The sequence below is a fragment of the Cannabis sativa genome, chromosome 3 (genome assembly GCF_029168945.1).
Source record: "Cannabis sativa cultivar Pink pepper isolate KNU-18-1 chromosome 3, ASM2916894v1, whole genome shotgun sequence".
In the NCBI taxonomy this organism is placed as follows: Eukaryota; Viridiplantae; Streptophyta; class Magnoliopsida; order Rosales; family Cannabaceae; genus Cannabis; species Cannabis sativa.
Window position 1 is genome coordinate 30,457,997 of NC_083603.1, and position 12,226 is coordinate 30,470,222.

Genomic DNA, 12,226 nt, shown 5'->3' on the forward strand with positions numbered 1-12,226 from the left:
CGAGATGGGATTTCTTTTACCGTTCTCACCCCTCAATGTATTTTGCCCCTTAAAACACTTAGCTACCTGTAAATGGTGTTTAGTGATCTAATAATTAGTCAGTTAAACAAGAGCTCATCCATTTACTTCTACTTGCTAAGCTCGAAGGGAATCATCACTTGACTTCTATACACCAGTAGAAGCTATAGATTCCATATTTATGTTCAGCACTCCCACTCAATCATACTATCATGTTCTCGAAATATACGTATCACCCTGACCCGAAAGTAGGCTTAACTAATAAATCTAAGAACATGAATAGCACTCCTGAGTTGAGCTTAAGCATATCAGGATTTAGATTCTTTTAATCTTAAGATCAACTACTGATATTGACTTGGAAAGATATGTATAACGGTAAGTTTGTAATATCTTAACTTAGTTGCAATATCGGTCCAGTCCAATGTATACTCCATACATTCGAAACTAGTATACTTTACTAATGTCCTGGAAAGAACATAACACTTACTCCAAGTGTAGTACACATCATCGCTGATTATCACATTAGTGTAAATCCAATAACACTGATGAAACAGGGACCAAAACTTTTGATTCATATGATCACAATCACATTCCACTGTGTTGACGATACTGTAATTGTGAATAAACATATGATCTGGATTTAACTGATTTTGTGTGTATGAATGTCATAAACATATTAAACATATTAAACCATTAGCATGTAAAATTCATGCAAACATCAATCACTTCTAATTTCTTTTATTGATAACTAATCAGATTGTAAAGAGTTTTATTTAGGGCATAAAACCCAACAAACTCCCACTTGCACTAATATAAAACAAACTGTGCAAATAGGTCAATCTGATGTCTTGATCTTCAGATCAAGTGTAGTATATTTGAATCCACCCAAACTTCTGGAAACTAGTTCATAAATACACTTATGAAACATCCTTTACTACATGCTTTACTCATCAAGGGATACTGAAATCTTTACTGTTTTAAAAGTACATCTGAATTAACAGAAGACATATCTCTCATATTTTAAAATATGTAATTGAGATAATACAGTGTAGACTTTTCTTCAGTGATATAACTTCCTGGTATTTTCGAATAGACCAAGTTATAGTTCTTCTCTGGTAGAGCTTGAATTATTATACAATAATTCCTCCACCCCCAAAGTAAGCACCATCTCATATAAATCGAAATTAGATGGTGAGATACAAAGATAACTGATACACAGTTCCTTAATATCTGACATATAGATCACTTTCATAAATCCTTCTTGAATATCTTCTAATGTTCCCTATTTGATTACATCTCAGATAGCTCCCACTCAATAGCAGATGTCTGGTTAAATAATACTTTTAACCTCTGATTGTTTAGAGAGTTACCTAGTTGTGACTTTTGTATTAGTCTGAAACTTTAAGTCAAGACTAAGTCATCAACATAGCAGACTAGTATTTGAAGTGAAAAATACATGCCAGAGATTAAAGTAATCAAAATTAAGATACCATCAAATTTTATGAGGATTAAGAATTCTATGTTCAAGTCATTTGAATGGACTGAACTAGAGTTCTTTATCTTATTCTTATAATTCTGATAAGCTATACCTATCCATGTGAATGGTTAGATTTGCTTTTCAGTAGTGTTCTTAAGTACCTATCACAATTGTCAACCTAATGAAGATGGGTATAGAACTTTAAAATTCTCCCACTCAATTAAGGTAGTGTGAAACTTTAACAAAGAACTTTAAAAGGTATCATACTTTTACTTACAGCAGTAAAATCGAAATGGAACATACAATCAAGATCAAGAATTTATATTGACAATAGCTGACTCATTATATTATTTCTATGTTTAAACAAGATATGTGTTTCATAGGGAATTGTGGAATAGACTCCACCCCTAAGAATATACATATAGGGTATTATGGATAACATCCAACCCTAAGTATATAGAGATTATGATCCATTCCTAAAGGTTGTAAAGATCATGATTCTCTTAGTGTGATAGAGTTTATGTGGAGTTGAATACTATCCAGAGTTCATTAGATATAAAAGATCGTTGAACTGCATAGTTTTCTTAACTTTTCTCCACCCCTATCAGATCATAAGATCCTTTTATTAAACAAATTCTTAATAATTGTATGAGAATTAACAATTATTGATAAACATAGAAATAATTTCTAGTGTTTATATAATATAACTCTCTGAAGAGTTGTAAATATTATAGAATTTGCATCAATAATAAAAACACTTACACATACAAACATACAAATATAATGTGGTAATAATTGATGAAGATAAAATAAATGAAGCTCAATCTCATAATTTGCAATGGTGATTTCGAAAATAAAACTTTATTAATAATAAAAAAAGTATTGCAACAATATGAGAGAAACAGGGATAAATATCCCTAATTAAAATTTGAAATCCAAATTGTTTTAAACTAAAACAATTAATTCAAATTGAAGAGCTTCATCTTCATCTGGACGATTTTACCCTTTGGTCCAGCTTTCTGATCGAACTCATTTGAGTTCAAGTAGCTTGGCCTTGAAGAAGAAAACAAATAAACAAAGCTAGTCCAGAATCATAAATCCAATTGGATAATAATTCACTAAAACTCTTAAAGTTTATTAATGGAAATACCTTGTTTCTTTGCAAGAAGTTTAGGACGCTGGGGTTTCCAATGACCTTTTTCATTGCAGTAGAAACACTTTCCTTTAAGTGTAGCATCACCAGAAGGAGCAGCCTTTTCCATGGCTTTTGTTCGCTTCTTGGTGTTCTTCCACTTCTTCTTCGATTTGGGCTTTGAAGCAGAGGCAACATTTGCTTCAGGTTTCATCGTCCCATTACCATTACCAGGATTATGAGGTTTACTCCCTTTCTTCTTGGGTCCTCCAATCAAATTTTCATAAGTTTGAAGGTCATTGACTAATTCATGAAAGTCATTTTCCTTCTTATTCATGACATAATTTGATGTGTATGGTAGAAATGCTAGAGTCAGGCAATTCAAGATAAGACTTACTTGAGTAGCACTGTCCATTTCAGCACCATGATCCTGGGCTTCTTGGAAATAACTGGACATGAGGAGAACATGATCACACACGTTTTGATGAGGTTCCATCCGTGCGTTAATGTACTTCTTAGTCGCGTCAAAGCGTGACTGAAGTGATGCCTTACCGAATAGCTCATTTAATTTCGTCATAACTTCAGCAGCCTTCTCAGTTTTAGAAATCCGAGTTTTGAGGGTGTCAACCATGCTAGAAAGCATAAAGTATAGAGCTTTGTCATTTGCTTTCTGCCAACGCTCATACTTTTCTTTCACAGCTTTGGATGCATTATCCCCAGGCACTTCAGGTGACGGCTCAGTTAAAACAAACAAGGCACTTTCTCCTATGAGAGCAATATTAATGTTCTCATTCCATTTATTAAAGTTAGATCCATTCAGCTTGTTTTCAGTCAACAGTGATAACATGGGATTCATTTTGACAAAACAGGATACTACAAAATAATAGAAATCAACAAATAAAAATTAATGGTTTAACACACAAAAACAATTCAGAAATTATAAGCACATAGCAAGTAGGAATGATATGAGAAAATACTTAAAAAATTCAATCCTAAATAATTTCCAAGGTTTTCAACAAACTGATATCAGTGTCCCGTTTAGGCGAGAGTCAAAGCTACCATCCATTGAATAGAGTTGTCAGCTCATCTAAAATGTTAAACATTCTAGCAACCTTTTATTCGATCAAGATCAGAATCCAGCGTTGTCCCGTTTAGGCGAGAGTCAAGGCTATTCTATCTTATGAGCTTCTACCATTGTTTCGCAATTTGCAAGTCAAATATGGTCGCCACCATTAGGGTGATCTATACCATATAAAACACTTACAAACCACTTATCATGCGAGATTAAACGGTGTGAAATTGCTAATGAACGTTCCTCCATTAGGGAGGATTACTCACTAAAACAAACGCGGTGTAAAATCCACAATGGAGATCGAATATCTTAATAATAATAAAGCTCATTGTTTAAAATGTATTTTCTTTATTATTCTAATAAATAAATCTCATTAAATTCTAAATTAAGAATTAAAATTCAAAAATAAGAATTTAATATAATATTTATAAAATTATACTTAGATGGTGATTGAAATAAAATTAATTATTTCCATCTTAGTAATAATCTTAAATATAAATATTTAAGGAAATTAATTTAAGTTGAATTAAATAAATAATTAGCAACTTAAAAATTTCCTTTGAGAATATATTTATTGGGTTCGAAAATTTAAAGTATATAGAAGAAATATACTATTTTCGAAAATAATAAAAAAGGAAAAGAAATACTTCAAGCAAAAATATCTAGATATTCTTTGACTAGTTAATTCAATTTCTAATAATATATATTTTTTTAAATTCATTTATTTTAAATTAATCAATTAAATGAAAAAATCATTGATTGAAGTTGGCCCAAGAATTAATTAAAATAAATAATTAATTTACAACTCAATCTATTTTTCAAAAAAAATTCGAAAATATTGCATAATTAAAATGCAAATTTCGAAATTGATTAATAAAATAAAGAAAAAAATATATATATTGAAAATTATTTAAATTTAAGTTGAAAAATTAAATTTCAACCTAAAAATAATTTTCTATTTAATTAAGTGTCATGAAAAAATCAATAAATATTTAAGTATCACGATGAAAATCAACTTAGATATTTAGATTTTTCAAGTTAATTAAATGTATTAAATTCAAGAAATAATAATTAAGTGTAGGGAAGGCTTAATTATTAATTTTTATTTAATACTAGGAAAAATATACTTAATAAAATTGTACCAAAATTAATTATTTAAATAATTAATTTCACAAAAGTATAATATTTTCCTATTTAAATATTAGAAATAATAAGTAGTCTAGAAATTACTATCTAGAAAATATCTTATTTGACTAAGTATCTTTTCAAAATTTAAAAATATCTAATTTAAGTTATATAGAAAAAATCTAAAACTTAAATAATTTCAAATTTAGATTTAATTAAATATCAAAAATTAAGTTGTAACCACTTAATTTGTAGATATCTTTTTAAAGTTAATATTTGAAAAGATATTAACCAAAAAAAAATATCTAAGATATTCCATTTCAAGTTAATATTTGAAAAGATATTAACTTAAAAAATATCTTAAGAATCTTTAATAACTAATGCCTAAGATTCCTCAACTTGATTTAAAATTTAAATCAAATATTCAAATTTAAGTTAGATAAGAAAAATCAGTTGTTACAACTAATTTATAACTTAAATAGGAATATTTAATTAAATAAGCTCCAGAAAGAATCTAGTTAGTTAAAATTCTATATTTAATTAAATACAAGAAAAATACAAATAGTTTGTCTAGAATTAATATCTAAAACTAAAAGTGTTTTTCTTAAAATTAACTTTAAAATATTAAAAATGAAAAATAAATTTTCATATATTTTAAAAGTTAATTATGTTGCTAATTCAATTTTATTAGGTCAAACTAATATAATTAACCTAGTACAGTTATTTAAATCAGGCAAATGGGCCTTCACAATTGGGGTAGTTCATGTGAGGGGGTGCTGGGTTCAGTATGTCGTACCCACTTCTATGGCTCCCAACTCTCACACAAGGCCCAAAAGAGAGGAATTTAACCTTAAAATGAATAACTGTTATTAATTGAATATGTCCAATAACTAAATGGACCTAAATAAAATCTATCATGGTGTGACATTTTATTTAGCAACAACCTATATGTATCTATATTAAAACAAAATAAACATATAGGCTCACACAGGCACACTTTGGATGGATCCTATCATGTTGCTAGGTCATACACAGATGAAAGAAGATTGTAAAATTTACCTGTTACAAATTATTAACTTGACCAAGGGAGCCATCAGATCATTAGATCTGGCAAAAAGTAACCATGGCTATTTGCAATCAAGTAATAATAGGTTTTTAAAACTTACACACAAGCTAAAAACACATACTCCTGCAACAAGGTTAGCTGGATAGTTGGAAGTAGGATTTATTTAATTTTAAATAAATAATTTTCGAAATTAATAATTAAATAAAAAATATTTAATTAAAAAAAATATTTTAATTAATTTCGAAAAAAAATAATTAATTTCAAAAATAAAATAAAAAATAAATTTAAATTTCGAAATTATTTAAAAAATAAATATTTAAAATTAAACCTACTATTTTGAAAAATTAGGTTTCAACCAACCTAAATATCATTTCAAAAATTTACTAACTACTTTTAAATATTAAATGTTATTTTAAAAATAAAAATTAAATAAAAATTAGAAAAGATAAAAGAAATATCTTTTCAGATTTTAAATTTAATTTGAATAAATAAAATAACAAAATTTAAAAGTTAGTAAAATATCTTATATCTATTTAAAATTACATGATTATAAATATCTTATTTAAATTTAAATAAGGTCAAAATATCTAAAAAGATTTGATTTTAAAAAAAAATCTTAAAAGATAAGATATTATTAAAAAATATCTTAAAAGATAAGATATTTTAAAATATCTTAAAAGATATTATAAATATCTTAAAAAATCTGACCTTAAATTTAAAAAAAATATAATCAAATTTAAAAATAAGATAGATTTTTAAGCAAAAGGATAAATACTAATTCTATTCAAATTCAAATTACACTAATATCTTGAATTAAATTAAAAAAAATTAAATTAATTCAAAATGATAATTAGAATTGAATTAGGAATAGTAATAGTATCTATACAAAACCATACAAAAAATTGGAAGTTAATTCCATGAAAAAGTATGAAAAATTGAAGAAAAAAGAAAAAATTCGAAACTGTACGGACAGTTCTGCGATCGCAGAAAAATATCAGCACAGCCCCGATTTTGTCAAATCGTCAAAAAATCATAACTAATTCAAATAAAATCCAAATTGAGTTCTATAAAAGGCTAACTTGCTTAATTTTTTCCATAATATCCAATAAAAATAATTCCAGTAACAAAATAACAATTATTTTTCACGAAAATTTCACAAACATCAATCAATCATCAAATAACACTCAATACAACATGATACCATCCAAAGAACATACAAACAATCGTTTTAAAGTCCAAATTACATGTAAGTAAATCAATTACCATGGCTCTGAGGCCAGTTGTTGGTAATTATTTTACCAGGATCTTAGATCTACTCACAAGTATGTTTATTAACATCCTAAATATGAACTTTCTAAAACGATAAAGTAAACACATATAAAGTTAAGAAAACCTTACATTGATGCAGCGGAATTAATGTCTCCTTCCACTCAGATCTCTAACCCTTGATTCCTTTCTGTAGCAGAGTATAATCAAGATCTGAGCCCGAATGTCCTTCTTCTTCAAGTTTTGATCCTTCACAGTCTTCCAATCTATGATTGAGTTACTGCTTGCTGTGTGTGGGCACTTACTCTTTCACTAGGGTCACGAAAAAGATGAAGGGAAAAGAGAGAGAGGTATTTCGGCCAAGGTAGAGAGTGAGGGAAGGCTCAGTTTTTCTGAAGAGAGAAATTTCTGTCAGAAAACTGATCTGAAAACTTTTTGTTTTGACTAAGCCATCACTTTCTATTTATAGGCAACTACTACGTCTAGGTTTAGAATTATTTGGCATGAAAATAATGAAAATATTAATTTGAAAAAGCTAATTAAGTGGCCGACCTAGGTGTTGTAATGGGCCTCACTTAATTTTGCAATTTTATCAAATTTTATCTCTATTTTCTCAAAAATGCCAATTTTCCAATTCTAACCTTTTAAATGCCAAAACTAATTATTTAATAACTAAAATAGATTATTAAATAATATTGTCATTTAATTTAATTATTAATTAGACATATAAAGTCTATTAATAAATAAATAAACCCAAAAAACTCTTTTCCTTACAATTTCACCCCTAATTAGTGAAAATTCATAAAATTAGACATAGTCTAACTTTAGAATTATAATTGATCAATCACGAATCAATTAATGAGTCTTACAAGCAGAATGTTCTCAACTAGAATGGGGACCATGGATCTATATGCTGAGCTTCCAATAAGTGAACCAAATTTACCAAGTAAATTCCTACTTATTAATTCTTCGTTGAATCCACTCTTAGAACTTAGAATTGCACTCTCAGACTTATATAGAGCATATTGTATGTTTCACGATACCAATATACTATCTCATTTAACCATTGTTATAATCTTATTGTGATTTAAAGATCCTCTATATAGATGATTTACATCGAGATGGGATTTCTTTTACCGTTCTCACCCCTCAATGTATTTTGCCCCTTAAAACACTTAGCTACCTGTAAATGGTGTTTAGTGATCTAATAATTAGTCAGTTAAACAAGAGCTCATCCATTTACTTCTATTTGCTAAGCTCAAAGGGAATCATCACTTGACTTCTATACACCAGTAGAAGCTATAGATTCCATATTTATGTTCAGCACTCCCACTCAATCATACTATCATGTTCTCGAAATATACGTATCACCCTGACCCGAAAGTAGGCTTAACTAATAAATCTAAGAACATGAATAACACTCCTGAGTTGAGCCTAAGCATATCAGGATTTAGATTCTTTTAATCTTAAGATCAACTACTGATATTGACTTGGAAAGATATGTATAACGGTAAGTTTGTAATATCTTAACTTAGTTGCAATATCGGTCCAGTCCAATGTATACTCCATACATTCGAAACTAGTATACTTTACTAATGTCCTGGAAAGAACATAACACTTACTCCAAGTGTAAGTACACATCATCGCTGATTATCACATTAGTGTAAATCCAATAACACTGATGAAACAGGGACCAAAACTTTTGATTCATATGATCACAATCACATTCCACTGTATTGACGATACTGTAATTGTGAATAAACATATGATCTGGATTTAACTGATTTTGTGTGTATGAATGTCATAAACATATTAAACATATTAAACCATTAGCATGTAAAATTCATGCAAACATCAATCACTTCTAATTTCTTTTATTGATAACTAATTAGATTGTAAAGAGTTTTATTTAGGGCATAAAACCCAACAGGAAAGTCATTGGGTGTTTGGTCGTCTTGACTTGAATGAACGAATTCTGTTTCTGTATAATTCCTTGAGGACTGCGAAAATGAATGCTGTAGCTAGGAATGCCATGAAGGCTTATTCTGTGTTGCTGCCTTTGTTTTTTGATCTACTTGGTTTCTGGAAGAATAGGTCACATGCTCCTGCTTTAGGTTCTGACCCTACAGCTCCTTTAAGAATCGTGAAGATTAGTGGCCTGCCGTCTCAGCAGAAAAAGTGAGTTGTTTCTTTTAAGTTTATTTTATGTTGTTTTTTAGTTGCTAAACTGTTTTTCTTTTTTCTGTTTTTATAGTGATTGCGGAGCATATGTCGTTCCATTTGCCGAGTTCTTTATCCATGGAAAGGATGTTCCTGCGGATTTTGATATCGAAGTTTATCGTACTTGGCTTGCTGCACTTTTCTTCTCATATGGCCAAAGGAAAATTGATGAAATCATTGATAGCGAGGATGAGAAGCAAAGCAAGTCTTCTAAGGCTTCTAAATTGAAAAAATAGGGTCTTTTAATTTGGTGACTATTTGGTGTTATTGGTTGAATCTATTATCAGACAATAGTTAGTGTTATTGGTTGAATATATGTATTATATTTGGTTTTATACTCTGGATCTGGTTTTAAACTTTTAAAATATTTGACATTAGTCCTTATAATATGTTTATTGTATATGATTGTATCAGCAAAAGTTGTATGTTTTTCTAATTGTTCAAGTTTTTATATACAGTCGCACAACTATAGAGAAACTATTATCCAACTGAAAACAAACAATGTACTTGTATTTTAAATTGTGCTATCAATGTAATTATTCCCTGTTTTTCCATTGCTCCTTTTTCCTTTATTTAGTTATGTTTTATCAATTCTTACCTGACTGCTTTTAAAGCTGTAATGAAGAAGTTATTCCTGTACTTAATATTTAAGAAGTGTCGCAACTGTAACAAAACGATGTTGCAACTATTACAAAACTGTTTAAAATTTTATAAAAATGAAATCCCATGTATTTAGAATATAACACATCAATCTGTTTGAATTCGCACACAGAATTAAACAATTCATTAATTCATCTGTATCTATTTTATTGCTTGATTGTTGCATGTCTTTCGATTGTGCCCGTGTTGACCACATTTGCTGCACCTGTTATGTTTTTTTGTATCCCATTCAGATAAAAACCTTTGTTTCCTTGGTCTTCCAGATCTTATTTTCTGGTTTGGTGGCAGAACAATAATATCTTTTATGTTTTGTGGCACATCCCATGTTGTGTGATTGTGTACCGGATATGTTGAGTCGTTGTATGTTTCAAGCCATGTTCTTGTGGTGTAATAACCTGAACAGTAGTTGTAAACATTCAAGTTCATCTCTTTTATAACAGCAAGCGCATGAGCACATGGTAACTCGTCAAGTTGGAATCGGTTGCAACTGCATGTTTTCTCCTTGAGGTTGATGACCCATGATCTGGTTAGTTCTACGACTTCGAACATGGTCTCGTTTATTGGCTTTACCTGCGGATTAAGTAAATTTATAAAATTGTTATTATGTATAAAAACGGAAAATAAACTATTCAGAAACCGTAATGCAACTTAAATATTTAAGAGATTCTTACATTTTCTGTCAATGAGTCCACAAAGTTGTTGACTAATTTCTTCTCTGCTGTAGGTGTTAAAAATGTTGTTTTTTTTCTGTGCCTTTTTCCTGTTTGTGTATGTCCATTGTTGTATCAAAGCTCTCAATGACTTCATCAGTGTTGTGATTGGTAGCTCTCTAGCTGCTAAGTTTGCTGCATTTAGAGATTCAGCAATGTTTGAAGTCATAGTTGAATACCTGTTGTTTTTGCAGTGCTATCTTGACCATTTGTGGTATCCAACTTGTTGTAAATATGGTCTGACACGGATGTCCAAGCTGTCCAACTCGCTCATATGGTATTCAAATTTCCTCTCTGTGTATGCTCTGGCTGCAGCGAAGAATGGTTTATCCAGCTTGCTTGCATTCTTCTTGAAGGTTGCTTTTAGGTTGCTTAACAGGTGGTATACACAGTAGCAATGCGTGATTTCTGGAAATACTTGAGCAGTTGCCTTAATTATGCTCTCATGTCTAACTGAGATCAAGCACTGTTCCTCTCTAATCCCATATGTTTCTCTTACTTTTGTGAAAAACCATTGCCATTAGTTGTTGTTTTCTAAATCCACAACAGAAAAAGCTAGTGGAAAAATATGCCCATTTGCGTCTTGTGTACAAGCTGAGAGCAATGTACCTCCATATGTTGATTTAAGGAAAGTTCAGTCAACAACTATTATAGGTTTGCACTTCTTCCATCCTTTTATTGAAGCATCCAGTGCGACAAACAAGTACTTGAAGCTCTTGTCATCCTCTGTTTGCATGTGCACTATTGTTCCGGGATTAGTTTTTTGCAACATGTGCAAAAAACTGGGCAGCAGCTTGTATGATTCGTTGGCTTTTCCTCGTAATTCTTCTTGCGTGTGCTCTTTGCTTCTCCATGCTTTCATGTAGTTCATTCTCACCCCATACTTGGGTTTCATTTCTCCTCTGATGTCTTGTGGCGTTTGAGTTGTTTTTATGTTGGTAAACCGTGGCTTGATGAAGTTTTCAATCAATTTCGTTGTAGCTTGTCTTTTGTCGGCAAATCTTATGTTTAGATCACAAGTGTGTATCACCTTCCTGTCGTACTTTTGAATGATGAATGACTTTGTTGGCCCGTTTCTGGATGCCGTTAGTGCCCACTTGCATTTTGGATCCAAACAACAAATCTTGTATGTTCTTGCACATGATTTTTTCACTCTGAATTGGAAGTTGTTCCTAATTGCATAGAAACCAAGCACACTCTGCAGTGTTTCTTTGTCTTTGTATATTTGTGCTTCTTCTATTTCAGGATGTTGCGGTTCTGTGATTAGTAGTTCGTCATAATCTGTGATTTCTGGTTCCTTTTTTTTGTTGTTTTCCAGTTGCTCAACCATCTCCTCTGCCACAAGTTTTGCATAGTCCATGAAGTCAAAACTTTCTCCCCCAAATTCCGGTACTGTAGCTTCAATTGTACGTTGTTAATTTGTTGAGTCTTCTGTTGTTGCTGCATTGTATTCGATCGGTTCGAAGGCGCTTGTATGTGT